At 44.4% G+C, this 19,016-nt stretch overlaps 1 long non-coding RNA gene across 3 annotated transcripts in view; it reads left to right on the top strand.

Annotated features, from left to right (window-relative positions):
• The window catches only part of LOC106739023 (uncharacterized), a 51,848-nt gene that overhangs the window by 2,628 nt on the left and 30,204 nt on the right, over positions 1-19,016 (top strand). For 2 of the 3 annotated variants that reach the window (XR_009455131.1, XR_009455129.1), the window contains exon 2: positions 763-907. This is a non-coding gene — a long non-coding RNA (uncharacterized LOC106739023). Of the gene's footprint in view, positions 1-762; positions 908-3,982; positions 6,631-19,016 lie in introns of those variants that run through there. The other variant, XR_009455130.1, reaches the window with a different exon arrangement.

Raw genomic sequence — 19,016 nt, 5'->3', positions numbered from 1 at the left:
TATAACAGGTCAGCTTGGAGTCTTGGAGCATTTGCTTTTGGGAACTTCCCTTTTCTTCTGGGAAGCTCAGGACCAATAAAATACGGGGCGGGGAGATAGTAATGGCGAAAGCTGATATCATTAGAGAAGCTTATTCCATTGTTGGAGAAAGGAGTAGTCTGTTTCTGGAGTGTCTGGCCTTAGACCCCAGAAGTGTGGACAGCAGAATAAGCTTATCTACAAGCCTCACATTACTCCCTTTGAGACTTCTGCCTTTCGTGTTGTGTACCCCTTTCCCCCTACATCTTACTTGACCTGAATTCTCATTATTTGACTTCATAATCCTCTGGTCTCATCTACATGCAAACAAAAGATTATTTTACTACAGAGAATTGCCAGGGCCTTGGGCTCTGTTTTCCACTTAGTTACAGAATTATCCCACAGTAGCTTAGGTGCTGGGAAACTTGTCCTGTGTATTATTGCCTATGGGGCAAATGCTGAGGAAGCTAACAAGAGAACAGATGTTTAGTGGCTTATGAGCCTCGCTGAATGCAAATGTCTTCTGCAGGCTCTTATCAATAAACCCTCCGAGTAAGAATCATAAATTTAATGGACCAGATTCATTCCCAGTATAAACTCGCTACCTTCAGTGGGATTACACAGAGGAAGAATTTGATCCTTAATGTGTGGCATAGTGTCTCTGTGTAAAAGTTTTCCAATTAAGATTATTTTATACATGATATAAATATTACATTCATAAACAAAAACTTACCTTTTTTCCAGAGATGAGGTCCAGCTCCTGGACCTGTCATGTCAGCAGGTTTGCAGCGAAAGGATTCCATTGAGATATGGATATAGATGAAGACATTTTTCCATAATGACTCAAACAACTGTCCTGACCCATCTAAAATTCCTCGTCTCAGTAAGAGTATGTCTTTTTGACTTTTTATTATTTTTATTTTGTTCGATAGGCTTTATCCTCCCATCCATCAGGGACCTGAGAGCAGGACTCTTCCACCTCCTTGCATAGGCGACTGAACTCTCTCCTTGATGGAGTATGCAAGCTTCTCTTATTAGTAGGGTAGGCTAAACACAGACTTTATCCCAGGTCTGATAGGCCTGGGCTTTGACTCCAAGTAAAACAAGGGCTAGTAGGAGGATAATCCAATTTAAGTTTTTAGACCCTGGAACTGGATTTCTCCAAAGCCTGTTATTCTGGGATCAAACAAGCCTGTTTGTCCTACTTTAAGTAAGTACCTGTGTAGTATCCACGATTACACTTTTTCCCTCTGGACAACTAAGGGCTAATTCAAGTTAATTGCCATTCAAGCTGCATATGTAAACATTTGTTTTGAGTCAATGCTTGGGACAATCAGTCCCTTGGGATCAACCAACTTCTGTTTTTAGCCTTAGAGCCAGACTCCAACCTTTGAAGTTTGGGCTGAGTAGGAGTTCAGAAGAGGTGCCTTCTGATCATGATTGGTTGGAGAAATTGTATTTTGTGGTTTTTAATTCTCATTCTGTATAGCATCTGTTTGGGAATTGCTGGCAGCATATTATAACTTTTTATTTCATATAAATGCATCAGCGGGCTTGGGAAATAGTCATATGCCTTCACATGTGTTTATATGTAGAAATAAGTTTATGACTGTCAGGCTAACATGAGAGATAGCAAAAGTTGCTACTAAATTTACACTTGATAAATGCTGTGGTGTATGATCAAGCTGCTTTGTATAGTTTAAGTATCAAAGTCAGCACATTCCCTGTCAAGTGCACCTCTTATTGGGTTCTTTGTCAAGTGGTGCTGTATTCTTCCTCTGCCATAGTTCTGAGAAAGGAAAACAAGCATGTGTGTGGAAGAATAGGTTCGCTTCTCTGTAAGCACAGCTGCCCTTGATCTGTAGCTTATCATGGGTGTCATGTCATTTGGATGGGTACATCTTTTGGGGCATTTCTTGTTAAAATATTAACAGCATAATAATAGCTAAGGCATTACCGATGAGAACTGCTGTAAAAGGAGAAATCTCTACTCCACTGTGAATAGTGCTTAAGAAGACTAGCCAATAGACTGGATGGGAGCATCCAGATGAGCATGCATGTGCCTGTTGTGGCATCTCAAAGCAGTTTGAGATACTGCGATGTTCCCAGAGTAGGTTCTAAATTTGATTCCTGGAAATCCAGGTTAAAAAAAAAAAAAACCTACTGCAAAAAAAGTGGCGCAGGGCACATTCCCAGAGAATGCCCTAAAGCAACTGGAAGCTGGGTCCTCCAGAGACAATCTGGCACCTGGCCACAGCATCTCTATGGCTGCCCCATGCGCTAGCACGCTGCCTCAGTGTCTGGGGCAAATAAGAGCAGGTCAAGGATGCAGCATGACCCAGACCCAGGTGCTGTCCCAGGTAAGTAGGGACGTGGGGGGTGGGAGGACTGCTTGGGAGGGGTGGGTCCCCTGAATGGCCCACAGTTCCCCCTGCTTGGCCCACAGGCCCCCCCCCCCCCCCCCCCCCAGCAACAGCAGAAACAGTAGCCATCAGGACACTTGGGGCCCACTACTGACTGGCAGAGCCCCCTGGCAGTGCGACACAGCCCAGTCGCTTGGTGCCATATTAGCACTGCATGTAGGGGCCACACACCCTCGGGCCCAGCCGGGTCCTGCCTGCATGGAGCTGGCCCAGTGTGTGGGGCACATGGGGCAGGATCTGGCTAGGCCCAAGGGTGCATGGCCCCTGAATGCACTGCCAATCTAGCACCAGGCAGCTAGGGCTGCACCGTGCTGCCAGGGGGCTCCAGCAGTCAGTAGTGGGCCCTGAGCACCCTGACAGCTGCTGCTCCTGCTGCCACGGGGGGCCATGCACTGAGCAGGGGGGTGCTGTGAGCCATGTGGGGGGCAGGGGAGGTGAGCAGAGACCCATCCCTCCTGAGCAGTCCCCACACACACAGCCCCCAAACCACCCCCATAACCCTCCCACCCATGTACTCAGCCACAAACCCCACACCCACAAAACCTATGCCCATCCCTACACACACCCACAAACCCCTCCACAGCTCCCCTCCCCACCAAATCACACCCTGTGCACCCAGCCACCGGATGGGACCTGCTGGAAGAAGCCACAGCTGCAGGGGGCAACTGCCACATTGCAGCCCTGCCCCATGCCCACACCGGTGCTGGGACATGCAGCCCCAACTGGAGGGAGCTCCTTGTCCCAGGAACCACTACAGTGTGTGAGGGGCCACAGGGAAGGGTGGAGATGGCAACAGGGGTATGAAAGAGAGAGAGAGATGGGGCTCTCTTGATTGGGGCTGGGGGTAAGAGCAGCCTCCAGAGCCAGGCTTAGAGCCCCTCCCTACCCCCTTAAAGCAGCCTTTTCAGGGGGAAGCAAGCCTGGGAGGGAAAGGGCTTGCCTAGCCCAGTCCCTGAGCCCCAGTCAAGGGCTTCCCAGGAATGGCATGGGGATCACTGGTGCTTGGGCACAGGTGCAGGGAGCAGAACAGCAAGGGCTGGCACTGCTCAGAGCCACAAAGCAGCAGGTGGGACAACTGCAGCTGGACTCATGGCTTGGTGCTGGGACAGAGCTGCAGTCAGGAGGGAGCTTTTGGGGGGCAGGCAGGGGCTGCAGGTCAGGAGTGAGGGGCACTTGGGGGAGGGGGGGCACTGTGGGTTGGGAGTGAGGGGCAAGGTTAGAGCACTGACGTATCAGTGCTGCTCAGTGGTCCACATCCCGGTGAGTGAAGCGGGCTGGGGCAGCTCTGATTTTTCTATGACAAAAAACCCAAAAGCAAATGCCAAAGTGTATAGATATTTAGAATTCATTTTATGATGATGATAGAGACACTGGTAGGTTTCCAAACTGCTTTAAAATTATAAATATATCAATAAAACATCGGTCAACTGATATCTCTATATATAATGGCATTTAATTTTAAATGTGAAAGAACATGGATTTGGGGAATTTTAATGAGAGAATTTGGGTTTCTTATCAGAGAATTTGCAATTTTTAAACAGGGAAAACCAGGATCTCTGCTGGTGAGACAAGTGGCAAGACCCGGGCAGAGGAGCCTGCCCAGGGCCAGCACCAGGGATCCAGCTGGAAGGCAGATAAAGTGGCTGGCCTCCCTGCCATTTGGGGCCAGGAGGACATGCTTCAACAGTTTGAACCAGGCCACTGCAAAGATCACATCTTCTGGGCCATAGCTGCCCAGGATGGCAGAGTGAGGGTACCAGAAAACATGATATCAGTGTTGCCCAAAGGCCAGCTGTGCAACCACGGCCCACTAACAGCTGGCCCAGAGGTGCAGGAAGCTCTGCTGCAGTGCCCATACCACAGCCCAGGTGGCTGTGTGGTTCCTGTCTGGGTCTGGCAAGCATGCAGCCATGGGGCTGCAGGTCCAAGGGGGCAGATGCTGTTGCAGGTGGCAGCAGGTCACCACCAGGCAGCAGCCTCCGCTGCCAGACTGCTGCAGTGGGTAGAGGGTGCAGGGGCCACTCCAGGTTAGGGCTGCCTCAGCAGTCCAGCTGACACAAGGGGTAGTCCCCAAATCCCAACTGTCTGTGCCTCAGAAGCTCCCTGAGCTGCTCCCCAGGGCAGTTTCTTATACTGCTGGGGCCAGCAGAAGCTCCCTCTTCTCCCTGGCTGAAAATCCGGGAGGATCTGGGCAGGATCAGTTTGCCTCAAGTAGCACAGTTTGCCCCACACCGAAGTGCATGTTCAGGCATGCGTGCTCAGGCACACATCTCCAGCACAAATTTGTGCCACTGCTATTTGAGCTGCTGCAAGCACATGTGCCTCTGATGTGGGGAGACCTGGATCTGTTTATCAGTCTAACTACCAAAGGAAAAATGCAGCATCATTTGTGACCTTGTGTGACTTTAAGCAGGGCATTTTCCCTCTTGCTGCTGCTGCTTCTCTCATTCTCTGTCCAGACTCTAAGATATTTGGGATGAGGATTGTCACTGCTAAGCATACACATGTTGCCAAGCATAGTAGGACTTGGTCTCATCTGGGGTTTCTAGCTGCAGCTGCATACAAATAATAATAGTTACACAATTTGTATTGGTAGGAAGTCTTGTTAAATATGCTATTATGTATCTATTAAATCAGTATCTATGGCATCTTTTCATGCCAAACTCTTTTGTATGCAGTTTCTGCAGTGGAATCTTGATTTCCATCACTGTCATGTAAACACATCTGGGATGGAAAGCAGCATTTATTCAAGATTGCATGTCTCTATAATGCAACATTTTCAAACGGTATTTAGTTGAAAAGTGCAAAAGAAACTTAGTCAGGTGGGCAGAATGCAATTAACTCAGCACTGCAAAATTCCATTTACCCTCTTCCCTCAGGCAAATCAAATCTGGCAAAGCAGAATTAACAGAGCTGGAGTCTGGCCAGCAATAAGATTAACACCCTGATTCTTACTGAGAGTGTCACAGGATTATTAACACCTAACCAAAAAAAAAGCACCTAGATACTCCTTAGGTCTTATCCAAGTATTCACCCCCATCAAACACTGCTTAGCATTTCATATGATAGAGAAAAAGCTCACAGAACATGAACTACAGGTCATGGAGACATTCATGACAAATCAGTTGACAGAGTTTTAAAGCACTATGTAAATACCAGCCCTGTTCATTGAACTGTAACACTAGGTATAGATTTTTTTGGATGTGGCCATTAGTAACTATAATTTTAAAATTAAAAAGAAGCCATTTGTAAATTTTCCAAATCCTATAGCATTTGCATTTTTTTTTGTGGCAAGTCATATGTTTCTTTCAGGTTGCAGTTTGCGCACTTTAGGACAACATTTGTGTTTCCTTCGGGTAATGTTGTGATGAAGAAGCTTGCTAAGTCAATGGAGGATCTTGGAGTCCTTAAATTCTAAGAGCTGAAGCAGTCACTTATTTTCCTTGCATTCAGTGTCCCATCTCTGCGATATATCTATAAAGTGAGATATCAGGAACTGCTAACTGTAGGTTTGTCGTCTGACCTAGTTAAGTGACTGTAATGCAAGCAGGGACTAATGAGCTTTGTTCAGAGACCAGATGTTGACACTGTTGTTAAGCAAAAACATTGACTTGTTCTCAGGCTGAAAAACGAGGTTGTGAGACACATTGGTTCAGTTAATTCCTCTGGCACTGGATGGCACTGTTGCACTTCAGCAGCACAGTCATGCAGCTCTTCATTCTCAAAAGGGTTGGCAGAGGCAGATAGCTTGGAGATTTCAGTTAGCGTTTTGTGCATGCTGCTGTTATCTTCAAGCTTCCCCCCTTTATCCCGCTCCCTCCACCCGCACTCTTGTAAACTCTTTGTAAGCCCTCAGGCTGTTTTATAGATAAAATGTGAAAAGAAAAACCACGGCAATCTCTCCAGTGGTTTTCATTATCGCACCTCTCTAACAACTACAGAATTCGCCTTTCTTTTCAAATTGGATTTTACTGATCTCTGAAAATAAAGCTGCAGCTTCCAGACTGACAACTGGACTGATGTGTGTTAACAATGAGTTATAACACGTATTCCACTGAATGTGAGATGTTAAAGGAATAGCACATCTGCTTGCAATCTAAACCCCTAACTGCTGGGAGGTGCAGAATTTGGTGGAGATGTAACAGGCCATGGAACCTCATCTCTATACAGAATAACTTATTAACATTGCAATAGCACCCAAACTGTGGTAGGTGCTGGATGGGTGTGTTTATGCTTTTAGCATTGTTACAGAGGTGCCAGTCATAAATCCATAGCTAAGACTGAGCTCTGATGTGCAATGAATACAGCATCTCCTTCCCAAAATATTATTCGTCCTCTTTTGAGTGTCATATACATTTTTTTCAGAATTTACAGGCAAACAAGTTAATTAGTTTGTCTCCAAATTTCTGATTTTTTTTTTTTTAAGTTGTTTAAGTAAATGAGCATCATTATCAGCTCTTCTAGTCTGCCTGTCCCAAAAATTGGCACAGAGGCAATGCTTGTGTGGATTTGGTGTCATGGGTAGATTTAAAAAAAAGACCCTCCTGGGTCTGGTGGTAGTAAGAGACAGTTCTTCAGTCCACTTTGCAATGCAGAATTGTTCCTGTCATTAATTTTAAATGTCTTGAATGATAGGACTTTCACTATTTCTATTGGGCGGCTATTCCAGAACCTAGTAATTCTTGCAATCAGATAGGTGCCCTGATGTTTGAAGTTTACTATTCTTATTTTTTTCTTAATTTTAGGCCTCTGCATCATCCAAAATTCTTCTCCTTCTTTGTTGTTTTAAATCTCACGTGTACCTTCGATAACCTTACTTGGAGACCTTATCTTTTCCTATCTTTACTTGGCCAAACTGCACACAACCTTTTGCTTCCTTACTCCCTTGAGTTAGTCCTTCCAGCCCATAATCATGCTGTTGTACTTCTCCAGTATCTTTAAATCTCTCAGCTAATGCACCAGTAGCTATATACTAAAAGCAAGAGGTTATACCAGCAGTACCTAGGAAAAAGTGATTGCTTCATTGAGTAGTAATGAATGCAGCCCAGCACTCCGAATAGGCCTTCCTGCTGCCCTACTGAACTGGGCATTCATGTATAACTTGTTGTGCACTCTCAACCCTCATCTCCTTTAATATTTCTGCCTTCCAGATTTCTCCCTCCAGTTGAACATCTGTGTTTTGGATTATTTTTTCCCTCAGATGGACTAGCTTGCAGTTTTTTTTCCAAACTGAATCTCATTTTGTTTTTTTTCTGCCCATAATTCTAATTCATCTACGTCCCTTTGTAGCATTCCTCTGGAGTGTTTAAAAGCTCCCACTTGAGTACAATCTGCAAATTTCATTACTGTCCTGGTTTACCCCTTGTGCTAGAATGTGAATGAATGATTTGTTGCTGGACGTCTTCCTGTTACTCAGTACCTTGCTTTTTTGCATGTCCTTTGTTTACAGTCATTCAGGGATGTCCACCTGGGGGGAGTGTGCACATTTCCTTGCAGATTTGAATTAAAGCTAGCGTGAGACGCTTCATGAAATGCTGTTAAAATGGTTAGATTATCTTCTTGATGTTAAAAGATCTTGCTTGTAGAATTTGTTTAATTTTACTTGAAATAAGGCTTATGATAACTGCCAAGATCACACTTATTTCCTGTTTGAAGATTGGTATGATATTTACTTCCCCCGCCCTCCCACCCTTGTTCTTTTACTGCCCCAGATCTCCAAATCTCATTGCATATTAAAGAGGCTTTTGTTTTTTGTGTACACATTTTGGGAAGTTCAGTTCATGCATCTAGCATTGGAAATGTGCTCAGAAAAGGGCAGATTTTGATTTGACAAAACATCTACAATTTCAAATGCACATGTTAAAACTGGGTAAAATTAGGTCTGTGTTTGAGGATAGTCTACTGAATATAGCTCTTGAGTCATTGGGTTGTGGGTTGTTTGTTTATACATAAAACTCAGGGTGGAAATATATATGGACTGAAACCCATGAAAGGGTTCAAAATATACACTTTTGCCAGTATTGCTGTATTTCATGATTCATTTCAGTCCTCACTTTCTAGTGACTGGAAATATGCAGCTCCTCCTAGAGAAGTGGTGAGGTTTGGGGCTGTAGACTAATTGCTTGATACCAACAGTTCTGGGCCCATATTGACCTGAGCTGTTGGGCTAGGGACAGACATTACACGCAAACCGGTTTAAGTGATCAGAAACTGGTTTAAACCTGTAACAGAACAGATGTTCGGTGCACATAAACCAGTTTGAAAATGGCTGAAACCAGTTTGAGATTAACCTGGTTGAACGTAGTATCGGACTTAACTGATTTGGGTCAAACCAGTTTATCCAATGTCTGTCCCAGACCCCTTCCTGACTTAAGTTAAATCAGAGTCCCCCGGCATGCTCTCTGGGCTGGGCAGGGCTCTCTGCTCCAGAGAGTTGGGCTGGCCCCTCCCTTTTTTGTTTCCTAGCTGCAGCTCTGGCAGAGACTTGTAGGCAGTGCAGGGTCTGCCTGGCTTCGTTCTGCTCCCCACACGCCCTGCTCAAGCAGGGATTCCCCCCTCCCCTCTGCCTTACACAGACATCTCTCAGCATTAGCTAGCGTACCACAGTCTGTGCTGTGGGAGGCAGGACGAAGGCAGACAGGACAGTGTTGGCTTAGGGCTTTTTGGAGCTGATCAACAGGTAATGTCCCTTCCTTGGGTAAAAAAAGTTATTTTAAGAAGAGCTTGAACTAATGAGAGAGGCTTTGCTCTGTTTGATGGGGTGATAAATGCTAACAACTTCCTATGTAACTCCCTGATGTGTAACTCAGTGCTCTGTTATCAACTCCCTGCTGGCTCCCTTGCTGGTAGGAGAGAGGAGGGGAGGGGCCTCCCTAATCGGAGGATCCTGCTGGGGCCTCACCACATCCCTCCTCAGCTCAGCAGTGTAGAAGGGAATGGAGGGCTGCTGTAGCACTCCTGGCTTCTAGCCTGAGCCACTGCAGGCATGTGTCTGCATTTCTGGAATTAAAAGAGAATGTCTATCCACCTCCAAACTGGTTCAAGCTTTGCAGGTTAGCCTTACTTGCAAATATTGAATCAATTCAGGCTCAGGCTTTTTGAATGTTTGTCCCTTGTAGGCCTAAAGCCTTCCATCTCTGAAGTGTGTGTACAGCAAAACTACTTGGTGTGCTTCAGTGCCTGAGTGCTAAAAATATCTTGTTGCTGGTCCAGATACTTTAATTCACAGTTGGCCAAGAAAGAGTGTGGGGGGGGGGGGGGCACACAAGCTTAGCTCTAACTCGCTGAGCTTCCCTGCTGTTAAAGCAAATGATAAAATTACACTGCACAATTCCTCTGTTTGTTTTCCACTTCATGCACCAGCATCTCCTCCACGCAGAAGGTATTTCAGTTTTCCTCTGCTGTCCTTTCATTTATTAATATAAAAAACCCTGTCTGCTTCTTATTTTTGCTCCCATTCCTTGATGCCTCTATGATTCCCATACCACATTGGGATATATACGCTGCCTTACTTGTTCCTGGCGCTCCTAACTCCTCTCTTTTTAAATCCACTTCAGAAAATGGTTCTAAAAAGTGCCTCCTTGTCAGGGATTATAACACTGTAATTTTTTGCCATGCCTGCAACCTACCTACCTACTCACTAAAGCAGCACAGTGATTGCCACCTACTTCTGTATGGAGAGCCATTCAGGATGCCGCCAAGACCCCCTCATTCTGGGATATTTAAACCCCCTCCTTGTGAGGAAAGAGCTGACCTCATCTGAATCTCCATTGTGTTTGCCGGAGAGGCCTAACAGGGGAATGCATAGCCAAGGATCTCAATTGGCATGATGCTCATGCTTGAACTGAGAGGTAGTTAGCCATATTAGTCTGATGTAAGGCACAAGGCAGAATATATTTGCACCTTACAGGCTAACTAAATCAGCACTGCAAAAGGTTAATGCATGATTGAAGGCAGGGCTTATGTATCTCTGATTTAGCTACTCTATAAGGTCTACCCTGTCTTCATTCATGCTTGAGAAAATACTGACTTGGATGTGGCATTTCTCTGATGCTCTGAACCTCTCCTCTTCCCTGTATTTTTACCTCCCACACGTGTGAGTCACAAAGCAGGCAGGTAAAGAGTTTGGGATTAAGCAGCCAGCTGCAATAACCTTTAGTAAAGTGCATAACGTTTCTTGCATCAACCAGCGCTGGGCTGGAAACTAGCCCCCACATGCACTTTGCTTCATGCTACTAAAAACTGGTAAGATCAGGGCTGGAACAATACTTCTTCAGGTTCACAATTAAGCATTCCTTATGGAGAAAGAAAGGAAGGGGAGAAAAACCTTCCCCCCTGAAAAGGGACCCCATGCTCAAAGCTGGCCTTCCTCCTTCCCTACCTGTGTGGATTAGACTGTTACTGCTTAGTGCCTCTTGGCATCCTCCCCATCCATCACTGCTTTGATAACTGATAGCAGGGGAGGGTATTACTGAAAGAATCTGAGGGAATGCTGCACTAACAAAATAAACAGGAGATGAAAGATAAGGCTGAGTCTCCTCGGTGCATAATTACCTTAAATGAAGGTCTGTTTGATAATGCTGTTGTTTTGATGTGCTAAATAGCTCAGTCTTAACACCCCAGTGGAGGCTAAAACAAACATAATTCCCAATGATGTCATGCCAAGATTATAGAGATTGTCAGGAGGCGAGGCAGAGGGAAGGAGGTTGGAGGGACCCCACAAAGAAGTTGTGAATGGGGAACTTTCTCAAATCATCTTTTGTAGCAGGCAGCAAACTTGTCTTCACAGCCTGCTCTTCTGTCAACACAAATTTAAAATCTCACGCAGAGACACTACCAGGCAGGCTGTCTGTTCTTTCAAAGTCACCTTCCCCTTTTGTAGCTATTGTCTCCCTTGCTTGGCTGAGAAGAGAATGGAGGCCCTTCACTTGCCTGGCTGGCAGCTCTTGCCATGGCACAGCCTGCTTCTTCTTGCGGGGGGGGGGGGGGGTCTCTTTCAAAGGTAGCTGTAAAGCTGCAGAGGGAAGGGAACTTGGGGCATTGTGTGTGAACAGCATTACTACCTATGTGCATACATTAGGCGAGCTACATTTGCGTGTGTGGCTTTTCTCTCTCACTTTCTTTTTTCTTTTTTTTAATTGTCCGCCTGAAAGCATCTCCTGACCTAATTATGCCTGAAGTTGTATCGCTTAACTTGTCCTGCACTACAAGTGGCACATGGAAATGAGGAGGTCGGCATACACATGCTTGCAGAAATTAACTAATAGAGAATGACAGGGGGTATAGGATTTTTTTAGACTAAGAAGTCTCCTGGGGTGTTACTAATCCCCTAGAGGTGCCATTAGCTTGCGATACCCGCACCTTTGAAATTGTTTTATTGCTTTAATAATGTGGTGGTGAAAGAAAATGGGGAACATGCCACATTTATTATTTATGCTGGTAAAAGATGAAAGTTAGCAATTAGAATCTTTAAACTATGGGTTCAGCACAACTGCTGGGCTTATATTCATTCCTTTTTAGACTATCCATCCAAAAACCTGAATGCGTTCACTGCCCATGTCTGAAAACACCAGTTTGCTGAAGCAGGAGACAACAGTCATAAAATGCTGAAGCAGCAGGCCAGCACAATTGCAAGACAGAAGCATATCTTAACCATAGGGTAAGATGGGATTTCCCTGTTGTGGGAGCTGCTGGAAGTGGAAAGGTACTTTGTTATCTGCACTAATCTTATGCTAGGAAAATTTTCTTCCGTGGTTAAGAACATTCAGCTTCTTTATGCTGTACAGTCATGCTGTGGCATCTGCTGTGTGCATCTGATCTGAACTCACTGCTTTCCTACACACTTAATTGGTAAAATTGCCACCTATTGTTTATAAAAACATAGAAAAAGTAAACAATCCAGGTCTCAAGACTGTAGTAGCACAATCTCACTTCTGCCATGTGGTTGGGAATTATGCTCTGCCGATATAAGGCAACTTGGAAAGGATGCATGTTGTAACATAAATCATGACATCTATACCTGGATGGAGTACACCACCGTGAAATTTAAGAGCATGCCCTTAGTGAACAAATGCAACCTGTTTTATAAATTGTTTCAAGGCTTCTATAGTCTACCCCCAAAGCTTACTTTTCCTTTATTCCTGGTTCCTGGGGTGGCAGACTTTGGCATCCTACCAAAATTGAAGTTGTGAAGGGGAAAGTAAGCTTTACTGTAAAATAAACTAGCCAGGGCACCATATGCCCATGATTCCTTCATTATAATGGAATTGGGTTGTACCCTACTTTCTCATTCAGTCAGATCCTTCAGTGAGGTTGGAAGCTTGTTTGAAATAGGATTAAATAAGCAGAGAGTTGACTGGACATCATATCTACAGCTGATGGAAACTGGTAGTGAGACGGTGAAAGAGAACGTGAATATTTATTCTCTCTATTCTTCATATTTTGACTACATTTAAATTAAATTGTACAAGCAGGTAAGAAGTGTCAAGGTTTCAGGTTCATACATTGACTATTCAAGAGTTCTACACTTGCCATGTTCCTTGTCTTGCAGTTTGAATGTTTGAACCTTGAACTTTAGCAAGCTAGTGGAGCACTTTATTGGCCAATAGCCTGATAATGTTTTGGATATCTTTATACAACCCACCTGAGCTTTGTTTTGCCTCTGTAGCTTACTGTAGTATCAGCACTTGTGTCAAATAGGAGTTTACTTTGGGAAAGCTAGCAAGATGAAAACTTTTTGCAATTAAAAGGATGTAGCAACTGTGGGTTGTAATGGAAACGATTATGTGAACACACATGTACACATGCACACATGTGCGTCTTTCCTACCATGGTAAACATTGAAACCTAAGTCTACATTTCAAGTCTAGTGTATTTGAATTTTTCTCTAGCATAAAAGGTTCCCCTCTCCTCCCCCTCAAACAACTAAACCCAGCACTAGAAACAAAAGGGACTGTTGTGTTAGGATTCCTACATTGCTAGAGCTTCAGGGTGAGAATTGGTCCAGGGCAGAGGGCCAGTTCACAGTTTGGACCACTTATACACCATATTATGAGCTTAAGTGGAAACATAAGTGGTTCAGAGAGCCTTGCATAGGCCCATTGGATCAGAGTGAATTTCCGTAGCTTCAGCATCATTAATATTAATACCTTAGGCTAGGCTGTTGGTATCTGGACCAATATCTGACACTAAAACCCCCTCCATTTTACTAGTAAAGTGTCAGGGCAAATTCAGACTTACTAGGAGAAAAGTACCAAGCTGTATGCTTTTACAAAGGTAAGTGGTGCTGGGTTATAGCTGTTGGGCATGCAGACTCCAGCGGGACACAAAGGAGATGGGGTTCTCTTATGATATTTCTGCAAAAGCTGTTTTGAAAAGAAAATTCTAAATCCAGTAACACTTGCTGAGATCACAGCTGGCAGCCTGAGGCAGCTAGAATTCACAGTTGATTAAAAAATAAAGTCCCCTCATTGGTTCTAGTTAAATCAAAATTCTTGAAATATCTAGTGAGCTCCTAAGCATCTCAGACAATTTTATATTTGTTGGCATGTCTTTAACTTGGATCCATTTGCTCCTTCTGGAGGTCTGCATTTATGAAATGGCTTATTTCTTTCCAGTAACACATCCTAGGTGTTTGCACTGTGGCAGCCTGTCTCAGGCATTCACATTATAAAGGCAAAACAAAAAAGGTACACAAAAGTCAGTGCTAATGTTCATGATCTCCTTGCCAGGGCCAGTATCCTGAAAGAGAATATAGGAAGTGATTTTCTTTGGAGTTATAACTTAAGGCTTTGGTCCTGTTGTAGACTGGGCTGCATTTAGTTAGCATTTGAACCTGGTACCATCAGCACTGAAGGCATGAGGACTGTTACCAACTTGAAGAATTAAGTTGCGTAGCTGGTTGTTGTAGCAGGTGGATCAACCTCTTATGTGAACCAGCCTCTCTAGGAAACAAGAACCCATATCTGAAGTGCAGGCTGGAGTTGACAGATAGTACAAGCAAAGTAACATTTCCTATTCCCTTGTTTCCAGGAATGTACAGCAAAAAGATTTGTGACGTGGGCAGAAAATGGATTTAGTGCAATCTTTAGCACACAAACAGGGTGCCTGGGTACCTGTTCCTTTTTGCCCTTACTCTTGCTATTAGGCGGGAGTATGTTGAGAGCTGTTTTCTCATTGATGCCTGCTTATGCTCCCTGTTGCTCCTTATCTTGCTGATCATTCTCTTTCCTGCATGTGTGTGTGCAGCACCCTAGGCCTGTACTGTGGGCTCAAACTGTAGGGTTATATTAAATGCACCATAGCAATGGAGAGACTGCTGAAATGTCCCTGTGTAAAATGTTTGTGCGGGCTGCCCCTGTAGCATTTCATAGTTCCCATCAATCCTGTCTTGTGTGTGATCCTCTGCTCTTCCAGACCCAAGCCTTTCCCCAGTAGGGAGGACAAATTCTGCACCACTGCAAATCTTCCAACCTGAGGTTTGTTCCAGATAAAGCTTGCAGAAAAAATTCCCACAAGGTTGGACCCATTAACTAAGACACCAGTTACAGCTTTTGGGAGACGAAGGGTGTAAAGGAAGGGTTCTCAAACTGTGGTACCCTGGTGGTATGTAAGACATCTCTGGATGTACGTAGGAGAAATGATGTAATAGCATATTTAATATTCATTGTAATCATAATTGGCTTTTAAGGGGTTAACAGGTCAAATGTATGCTGGTGGGGGATGTGGGCAGCTAGTAAATCTGGAAGTGGGGTATGGTATAAGAACAAGTTTGGGAACCTCTGGTGTAGAGAACCATTCCCCACAATGTCTGTTTAGCATGCACCGTGATGTGGCTTAGCACGTACTTGGAACACAAAGCGAGGGGGCAGAAGGGCTTGTTCACCTTGGTGCCAGGAGGCCAAAGGGTCTGGGATTATGTTCAAGGCTCTGCCCTGCTCACCAGCTAAAGCTAGCAAGGCAGTGCTGGTGGACTTCATGCTCCATTTTTTCTAGTGAGTGCTTTGCACTGAGCACACGCTGTTTCCCTGCCCAAGGTATTCCCAGATGCATGAGGGCTTCAGGCAGGATGTATGTCTCCCTCCATCGCTGCTCAGTTACCATAAGCGCTTTCCCACCCCAGTGCTCCACTGATTTTGAGCCATAATTTAGTCCTGGATGTCTCACTGAGCCTTAGCAAGTCACTGCTCATGAATTATGAGCAGGATGGGCCTCTGCCTGCTTTGTGACCATCAGACTCTGCTTTCTGGGGTCAGTCTGCCTCAGTCAGCCTTAGGTTAACTCAGACAACCAGTGATAATGCTCAAAATCCAGGGATCCTGCCCATCATCACCCCTAACCTCTTTCTTCCCTCCCCCATAAGATGCCACTAGTCTAGAAGAAATGCTGCTAACTTCTTTCTTAGTATGTTTTGGGGAGAAGGAAGGTGTAGTTTAGGTGAGAGCACTGCCACTTTATCAGTGTTTATCAGCGTAGGAGTTCTGCTTGGTGTAGCATAACAGCCTCAAGTCCTTTTAAACCTTGGCATCAATATGTAGTGATAAGATAGCACTGCTTATCCTGTACCAGTTACTCCAGATAAGATAAACCCTTCTGTGCTTGAAAACAGGTCTCAAAGTTTTTGCATTTGTGGGGGGAGGGAGCTCCAGAAATGCCTCTATTTACAAGGAATGTGGCATTTAGAAGCAGGGGCTGAGGGGAAAGGGGATTATAAACAAGGCTTTCTGAATCTACTATCTACTCAAAGCACATAAAACCTCTTGTTCATACAACAAACACAGGTAATCTGGTAGAAGGTACATTTCAATCTCTTAAAGGTCTGATGGACTAATAACAGACAGCATTATTGCAGCGCATGGGTTTGCCTATAGTTCTTTTGCAAGAATTGAGTCGACCATCAAGTATTTCAGTAATGGCAGAAGGCAGTTCTAGGATAATTAATTTTAATTAACAAGAAGCAGTTTATTATGGAGGTACTGGTTGGGAATCCATAGTTAAGTGAGAGTTTAATTTTTTTACATTTCCAGTAGAGATTTTGTATAGAAAATTTCCCCATTTGACAGCATTTTCCTTTCAAGTAAAAAATGCATTTTCTGAGAATGTACAGCAAGTCCATTAATTAATTTGAGTTAAAATTCATAAGAGAGCCAGTTATTAAATTTAGCATAATAGTCTTTTGGAAGACTAGTCTTTGTCTCAAATTGTTATCCTAACAATGGAATAATAGACTCCTCCATATAATTAAAATTAATTTAAATCTTATGCATTGGTTATAATTAAGCTACGTTATTAATGGTGGTTGCATCTAGTTTTTAGGATTGTATAGGCTACAGACAGATTCAGATAACTTAGGGTTCAGGTGAGAGAAACTCTGCTAAATGCCACCTGTCTTTACTGGTTTGCATTAAAAATTTTCTGTTGGCTATAATGAAGCAAGAGGTTAGAGTTGCAAGAGGTTTAATGTATTACTTGGCCCAAATATACCTCTTTTTCAAAGATGTCATATTTGGGTGCTAGGTGTCTGTGTGCAGAGGGTTTCCTTGCAGACTGATGTCTTAACATCAAAGTGGTAGTGCAGGAGAAACTGAGGCAGGAATGCAGAGTGAAGCTTTCAAGCAGAGAAACAGGATTGGCACTAACACAGTCCTCTAATTTAAAAAGTTACTGGATCCACTATACACTTTGGCTGCTCTGTAGCAGTAACCTGCTGGTGAACATGTTACAGATCGCATTTGGTGCCTGCAGAAGATACTGGTTTGTTGCAGCCCCAAAAAGCTAAGTACAGTCAAAAAGCCTGAAGCTGAATCAATTCTATCTTTGCAGATTAATCTGGATGCATAGATTGAGTTGACAGGCAAGTGAACAGACATTTACTTTTGATTCCAGAAATACAGCCATATGCCTGCAGTAGCTCAGGCCAGAAGCCAGAGGGGGTGGTGCTAGAGCATGCCTCCCTGCTCAGCTGGAGCAGACAGCTTGGACCAGGGCTAGCCCATCCATCCTGAGAAGGGGGAGTTTGCAGAAGAGGTACAAAACATTTTAGGATGCTGGAGGACTGTGACCTAACTTGAATCTGGAGGGGATCTGGGACAGAAGTTCAATAAACTGATTTAACCTATATCAGTTAAGTCTGATACTATCTTAAACAAGTTTTGAACATTTTGAAAGAGGTTTATAGGCTTTAAACTTCTGTAGCGTTACAGTTTTGAACCAGTTTCTGATCACTTATACTGGTTTATGTGCAATTTCTGTCCCCAGCCAAAGAGAGAGCTCGAGTTGTGCAGCAACCTGCACTTTTAGCTCTGAAGATCTGTTTTTATTTCCTGGTGAGGTGGTGGCCATGAATGACACGTGCCTCTGATGGCTGGGGGGGGGGGGGGGGGGACAGCAGCAGCAGGAGTGCGGCGGCGGTAAGTGGGGGAGCTCCTACAGACGCCGCCGGCAGTGTCGGAGGCACCTTTTTGTAAGGGGTGCATCACCACACTCGGGGGGGGGGGGGGGGGGAGGTGTGCATGTGCATCCACATGCACCCCCTACGTGTCACCCCAGGTGGTGGCAGTCCCAGGCACTCCATGCTGTACTGATGCAAAATGTCTATAAATCTACTTTGCCTGAATTTCTGCTTTGCACTGAAATTGCTCTAGAGTGAGGGCAAAATGGGGGGATGGAAATGCATATTTTAGAATTCAGTTTTTAAGTGAATCTGGAACCACAAATGCTAAATGCCTTCATTGCTATTCTGTGCTTATTGCTGGAGTTTGCTACAGTCAGGGCTGTTTTGGATGCCTTACTCCCACTTTCCTTATCTTACTGTGCGTTTTGTTGTGCTTTCCTTTTCGAACTGTAAAGTTAATTCTGAATTCCTGGGTTTATAATGTTTGCTTTGGGGATTAATGCAGCATCACTAATTGCCAGTGTAATTGAGCCTGGCTGTAGCCCCTGTCTTCAGCAGACTCCTGTCACTCTATATGAATAGCCAGGGAACATGGGACTGTGTGGTGTCCTGCAGGACATTTGGCAATGGTGCATTTCAGCAGGGAGTTTAAATCTTTATAGCACACATAAGCAAGTGGACTAACACATGCCAACTGAAAATGCTTTGGTGCCCATTTCATAACTGAGGCAAGCTTGGCAGTAGCGGCTTTACTAGCGATGTAAAATGGCACACAGCATAAGGGCAAGTGTGTGAAGTCTCTCCCCAATACATCAAATGCAACAGTCAAGATACAAAATGCCACACATCGTTTTCACAGATACTTATTTGTTCAACGTTCACTGTATAGAGGACACTGGTACTGAATTTCTTCGGATCTTGAAGAAATGCCTCCTGTTTTTTATCTCAAACTTCACCCTTTCGCTCCTGTTAGCTGTTAGTCTCTAGAATTGCAGGCAGAGCGGGTGACTTCTCAAATCTGCACTGACATAGGATCTCCTGCCATTGTGAATGTTCATCAAATTAGGTTTGAATACAGATTGTCTACCTGGGGATCACAAGCAAGGTGGGATACTCCTGTGATGCCTTCTGGTATTGCTTCATGGGAACAAGATTGAAAACCACCAAATTACAGCAAAACAAAC

The sequence above is a fragment of the Alligator mississippiensis genome, chromosome 10 (genome assembly GCF_030867095.1).
Source record: "Alligator mississippiensis isolate rAllMis1 chromosome 10, rAllMis1, whole genome shotgun sequence".
NCBI lineage: Eukaryota > Metazoa > Chordata > Crocodylia > Alligatoridae > Alligator > Alligator mississippiensis.
This window is presented reverse-complemented; position numbering and strand designations above follow the sequence as displayed.